The following is a 6289-nucleotide window of genomic DNA, read 5'->3' on the forward strand; positions in this document are numbered from 1 at the left end:
GTTCTTATACTTAGAATTGTGAAGAACAGCCATGCTGATGGTTCATTTAACTACTTAACAACTCTTTAAAGTAAACTGTTCAACTATTCAGGGTTTTCTACAATGGAAATTCTTCCATGACCCTACTTTTTATCTGATTGGTTAATGAGTCACAGAAACCACTTAGTGTTCATAAAAAATATGAATTCTTATCTGCAACCATGCTTTTACATCCATGTTTTTTAGTCTCACTAAACAAATCAATACAAAAAGTTCTACACAATCACCTTACTACAGAGCTATGATTTGGTTTATTACTTTCTATGGTGTCCTAGCTCTGTGGTCAGAAGTGTTGTGGATGAGAAGTGATAATTTCTCCTGCTTCTTCCTGGGTGCTATATATGCAAAGCAAGGGTAAGCTGGCAGACACAGAAATGCCTCTTTTCTGTCCCATGTCCCAAGACTGAATCCAAGGAAAGCATTTGGGTATTGCACAAGATTTTTTATTTTAATTCATCTCACTTTATTAACATTTATAGATGTGTTGATATTTTTGTTCCAGAAAATGTAATATGAGTTTTTACAAAAGAGGTCTAAAAAAGTAGTACACTTTGTGTTGTTTGTACATTAAACCACAACTGGTAGATTTTCTTTATCATCTAGTCTTTTAGAGACATATATTTACTAAGCATACATATTACCTCTGTATCTCTCTTTCATGCTATTAGAGTTTTTTGTATTATATCAACTAACATTTAAAAACTGTAATAGTACTAACAGTGGAGGTTAGTATAATACAATTCACACATTTACTGTCCATCAGAATGTGCATTAGGCAGTATCTTACTGCTGGTATCTATGTAATGAATATCAAATCATCTACTTATAATAATATAATGGGTATTAATGATGGGAGACTGCATGAGAAGCAGATGTTAGTGTTTACCTACATGTAATTTACTATGATGAGTGGTGGTAAGTAGTTTTCCTTACTCCTGCCAGAACAACTCAATTTATGTTATGCTTCTACAACATATTTAATATGCCATACAATATCTCTCAAGTCACTGTATATGTATATTTGTATTTTCTTCACTGAATAGTTGTTAATCTAAAATAAGTGATTTTCCTACTATATTTGGTGTTTGTGTGACCGTACCTTGAGTAATGGGGGTAGTTCTGGTTTCCACAGTATAACAGGGGTCTTAAGGAAAGCACTTGGAAGAGAGTAACAAAGCTAATACTGGAGATCATGTAGTATGAACAGAGATTGAGGACACCTGGGTTGTCCAGCCTGGAGAAGAGGAGGCCAAGAGGTGATCTCACCGCTCCCTGCAGCTCCCTGAGGAAGGGAAGCACACAGGTTGATGCTGAGCTCTGCTCCTGGGAATGGCACAAAGCTGTGCCAGGGGAGGATCAGACTGGGCATTATGAAGAAGTCTTTACTGTGAGGATGATCAAATACTTTTTAGTGAGGTGCTGGATACCTTGTGCCTGACAGATTTCAGTAGGCATTTGAACAATGTCTTCATCAAGTTGCATTAACTTTGGTCAGCCCTGAAGTGATCAGGCAGTTGGACTTGATGATCACTGAAGGTCTCTTCCAACTGTTTACTTCTATTCTACATATACATTTTCTAAACACATCCATCTTTTCCAAAAATATTCTGGCAGCACAAAAATGCAGAAGGCATCTCCAGCAGCAACCTTTGCCTCTGTTGTTCCTAAATCAGACCATTGGCTCCAAAATAATTAAAACAGGGAAAATACAGATATTTTGTCTCTTCTTATTTTCATCAAAGTAAAGTGGTACTTCTTGGGTAAAAAGGATGTTCTAATTTTAAATCAGTTGCAATTGCAGTGTGTTTATTTTTTTACCAATCATGTGGTTCCTCTTGTGGAATGGCAGTTGTTTAAACCCTAAAAACAACAACAAAAACAACGACAGCAACAAATTACAACAGTCAACAATGTGAAGAGAGATTATGTGTGGTCTAATCATTTGCATAAAACTGTCCTTAAAATTTATTTTTCAAGGTCATTGAGACCAATTGTGCATGCCATGAATTTACAAATATATCCACATATATATATATATCCACATATATACATATCTATATCTGTCTTTTCTTTCTGAAAGGTAACACTTTTTCACTCTCCAAAGTCTTTATTTAGGATCTCCTTTTAAATTCACTCTGTCTTTTTCGTTCTGCTGCTTCTTTCCCATATCCTGAAAAAGCCTTTCCCTCCTTGGCATTTAGACTCTTCAAATATTTATAGATTGCTACCATGTCCCCCTTTTGTCATATCTTAGACAAACTATGCATATTTAGCACTTGCAATCAATCCTCATACATCAATCACTCCAGAAGCCTAATCATTTTTGCTGCTTTCTTCTGATCCTTCTCCAATATGTGAATAACTTTCTTATAATAAAATGCCTAGATTAAATACAATGGGTCATGTCTGCAGCTCATGTAAATCAGTGTAGCTCGGCTGAAGACTGTCTTGATTCACATTAGCTAAAGAGCAACATTTCTAGTATAAAGATATCAAAATTGCATAGTTTGCCAGGAATTTAGTTGTTTTTTTTTTTTTTTTTTCTTTTAGTTTTTTTAGGGTGTTTTTGGTTTTTTATTGGTGAAGTGAAGCCTCTTTGAATTGATTTCTCTCATAGGTATATTTCTTAATTGTGATTTGCCGGTTGCTTCCTGTAAAAATCTAAAAATGCCCTACATTTTCAGTGTTTCTATTATTGTTCTTAAGAGCTCCTTTTCCATCCTTGATGCATCTCTATCCTATCCTTAGAACAGCCATGTGTTCCTGACTGTTTGATGGAAGTTTCTGCTCGCAGACCGAGGCCATATGAAACTGATGAAATCTCAGAGTGGCTTTGGGAAGGATTGCTGTAGCTCAAGTGGCAATGATCAGCAATTGCCAGCACCCTCCAAAAAGACATCTGCTGTGTGGATAGAAGCCTTATAGTCATCCTTGCAGTATCTTATCTTCCACCATCTTTGTCACTTTCCTAATCCCATCAAGCAGGCCATCCCTCAGTGCATTTAATTCCAAACTAGCTTTTTTATGGCATGATCCAACAAAGTTCATGCAAACTCATAACAGGGAAACATAAGCTTATTTTTTACATGTCATATATATATATGTATATGTTTAACTCTCTATTGCTAAAGGGTGAACCTGGAGGCCCTAATTAGGCTCCTGATAGCATTTATATTGTTAGAGAAGATTTAGAAGATGAATAAAGCATTTAGACCAAATTATCTTCCAATAAGCTATAGAATGTACTCATTTAAACTTACAGTTTTCATGTATACAGGATAGATAGCATTGCTTATGCAGCTACAAAAGAGCTAAATGATCCAGTATAAAAAAATAAATACGAAATTAATATCATACAGTATAGACTGTCACTGCTCAATACAAAATTTTATCTTGCCATTAGAAATACTGTAAGAGGAAAAAAAATGCTGCAATAATGCAATTTTACAGCTTTCAACTCTATAATGTATTAGGATATATAACTTCCTCATTGCTAAAGAACATTATTTCACTCTATCACTATGGTCAGTTCTGGTCAGTAGTGCTAGTATGGTGAATTTACACTATCTTGGAAAAGAAAAATCTTGGTGATTGTTGTGCTTTCAGTAGTATTGAACTGATCCTTTTTATTTTTTATTTTTCACTAATGTAATACAACTGGCCATAACTTAGAGAATCTGCCTAATTACAAATGTATTTTGGCTGAACTGTAGCTTTGTTTCAAATCAAGATAGCATTTTCCCCAAGAAATACTGGATTCAGACTGTGTCACTATTTACTTAAAAAAATCAGAAATTTTCAGTTGACTTTCATATAAGCAAATCTAGTGGCTAGGTTGATATTTTCCAAATTGTTTTACATATACTTTTTTCCCTGCATTATTTTCCAAGTTTTACATTGTTTCTATGGCTTTATTATTATTATTATTATTTTTATATTGTGACTGTTTTCTGCATGATTTCCTTCAGAACTGCTCAGTGTGTGACTTCCATGACTTCAAATTCCACAGGGAAGTGTAAACCAAATGCCATCTGAGCTGTAAGCCATATGTCAAAAAGACTTTACATTCAATATCAAGGGAGTCACATAGTATCATGGGAGTCAGAGATGATAGTATTTGCTCAAATTATTATGATTACAACACTGGGATGAAATGAACTTTTTTGTTGTTGTAAACATACATATATGAGGAAAAAAATCAAAGCTTTCATGTGCATAGAAATACATGGAGAAAAACATGCCAAGGTCTTTTTTTTTGAAAGTCTGCCCTTCTTCATCCCCCTCTTTGTATTGGTAATGGGGGTTTACATGACCCAGGTTTAAGATCTTGCACTTGAATTTGTTGAACATTGTGACGTTCACCTGGGCCCATTGCTCAAGCCTGCCTAGGTCCCTCTAAATGGCATCCCATGCCTCTGGTGGTCAACCACATCCCACAGCTTGGTGTCTTCTGTGAACTTACTGAGGTTGTTCTCAACCCCACTGTTATGTATGAGATCTGGGATTCAGCTCCCTTTGGCTGCTACTCTGTCATTATCTATTAAATAAAAACCCCCTGTTTAGAAGGAAAGAAGTTCAGTAGGTTGAGTGCCTGTTATGAGCAGTCAGCTGGGCTATATGACTGACAAGGTTCCATTTTTGAACGTCACCCACAGAGCTGCTGAAAGGAGGTGCTTCCATATTGAGAAATGAACTGTACGGCTGGGATGGGGAGGCCAGGTGTGTGTGGCTAAACTACATTCTGCTACATGTCTTAAAAATGTACTTCTGTTGTGATCTTTGTCTATTTGATACATATAAGTACTTGTCCAACCACCTTATTTGATCCTTGGCTTCTGAAAGCTTTGGTCTGAAATATTCTGGCAGCACAGACTTGTTTCTTTTGGAACACCAGTCATCAGGTAGAAATTAAAATGTATCATTCAGACGAATTTTGATGTATTGGTCTGAAAATAAGCCAATAAAATATTCTTCAGAATAGAAACTCTTAGAAGAGGAAAACCATCAAGATTTATGTACATACTTCATTAGCACTTCAAAATACATTTACATTGATAGTATTATTTTATTTCAAATTTTGTCACACTTTCAGCAGACTTTTAATTTGCCAATTTCAGTGACATATTTAAGTCTCCTTTTAATAGTAGTAACCAGGCAAATGCATTTTTTTTTCTTTTTTTTTTCTTTCTTTCTTTCTTTCTTTTTTTTTTTTTTAATTAATATTTTTATTTTTGTAAACAGGAACTTGCAGTGTTGCCTTTCTGCCAAGATATGTCATTGTATGACACCAGGGATGAGATGTATGAGTCAGGAGACGTGACTGATTAAGAAACTATATACTTCACACACACAGTGGTGATTTCTCCTTAATGTCTGGAAGACTAGAAGATGGCTAATGAACTACTTAATCTAGTAATGCCAGTATGCTCTTGTCCCTCCAGAAATCAAGACAAGGCTTTAGAAGAAGCCTTGATCCTCTTATGTTGTCTCTGTTCTGGTGGGACCTTTCCAGTTAATAAAGAATACTAATTCTGATTACTGCAAACAGTGCTCACCCTTCTGAAATGCAGGAATTAAAAGTATATTTTTATTTCAAATCTATATTGAAGAAAATTTCACTAGAATGTGTTTTCAGGGATTGTATTTCTTTGTATTGGACATAATGGAAATATGCCCAATTTCTCCAGCTTTTCTTTTTCAGCCCTTGGGAAATGGAGACCTTTAAAAAAGGAAAAAGGAAACAGCATCTTACCTTTTAAAACTGATGTGTTTCACACGGGTAGGCAGCACTTTCTCTTTTCCATGTTTATTACACTTCAAAGCTTGATCGTGATACTTCATCTCCAAAGAGTGATTTTAACACTTCACTGTTTTAACAGTTAAGCTGGAAGGCAGTCAAAGGATAGTGAAGGAGTTTGTTGTGCATTTAATGCTGTGAAGTATCCATCAGGGAAATCTTAAAAGATTTTTTTTGCTTCCTTGCAAGAGTATCCACAAATAAAATTCTGATGTGTTTCACAACTGTAACCAGCATCAGACAATTGGCAATAAATAAATAAATAAATAAATAAATCATGAATATTACATCTTTATCATTATTCCATAGGTTATGTCTTGTATGGGAAGGACCTTCCTAAGGAAAGCTTCATAACTGCTGAGTTTATCTTCAGGTAGTAGTCCTGTGGTGCTTTCTAGCTGTGCAAGGTTGAAGGTACTCTGCTTTTTAACTCTGTTCCTTTTGGGATCCTCA

At 35.3% G+C, this 6289-nt stretch overlaps 1 long non-coding RNA gene across 1 annotated transcript; it reads right to left on the reverse strand.

Moving 5' to 3' along the window:
• Nucleotides 1–466: 466 nt before the first annotated feature.
• On the reverse strand, nucleotides 467–6065 carry LOC107308354. The gene is made up of 2 exons (XR_001552764.2): nucleotides 5792–6065; nucleotides 467–1899 (listed from the first exon to the last, which is right to left on the reverse strand). It is a non-coding gene; the product is annotated as an uncharacterized LOC107308354 (long non-coding RNA).
• Between the last annotated feature and the right edge of the window lie 224 nt (nucleotides 6066–6289).

Source organism: Coturnix japonica, chromosome 1, assembly GCF_001577835.2.
Source record: "Coturnix japonica isolate 7356 chromosome 1, Coturnix japonica 2.1, whole genome shotgun sequence".
Taxonomy (NCBI): domain Eukaryota; kingdom Metazoa; phylum Chordata; class Aves; order Galliformes; family Phasianidae; genus Coturnix; species Coturnix japonica.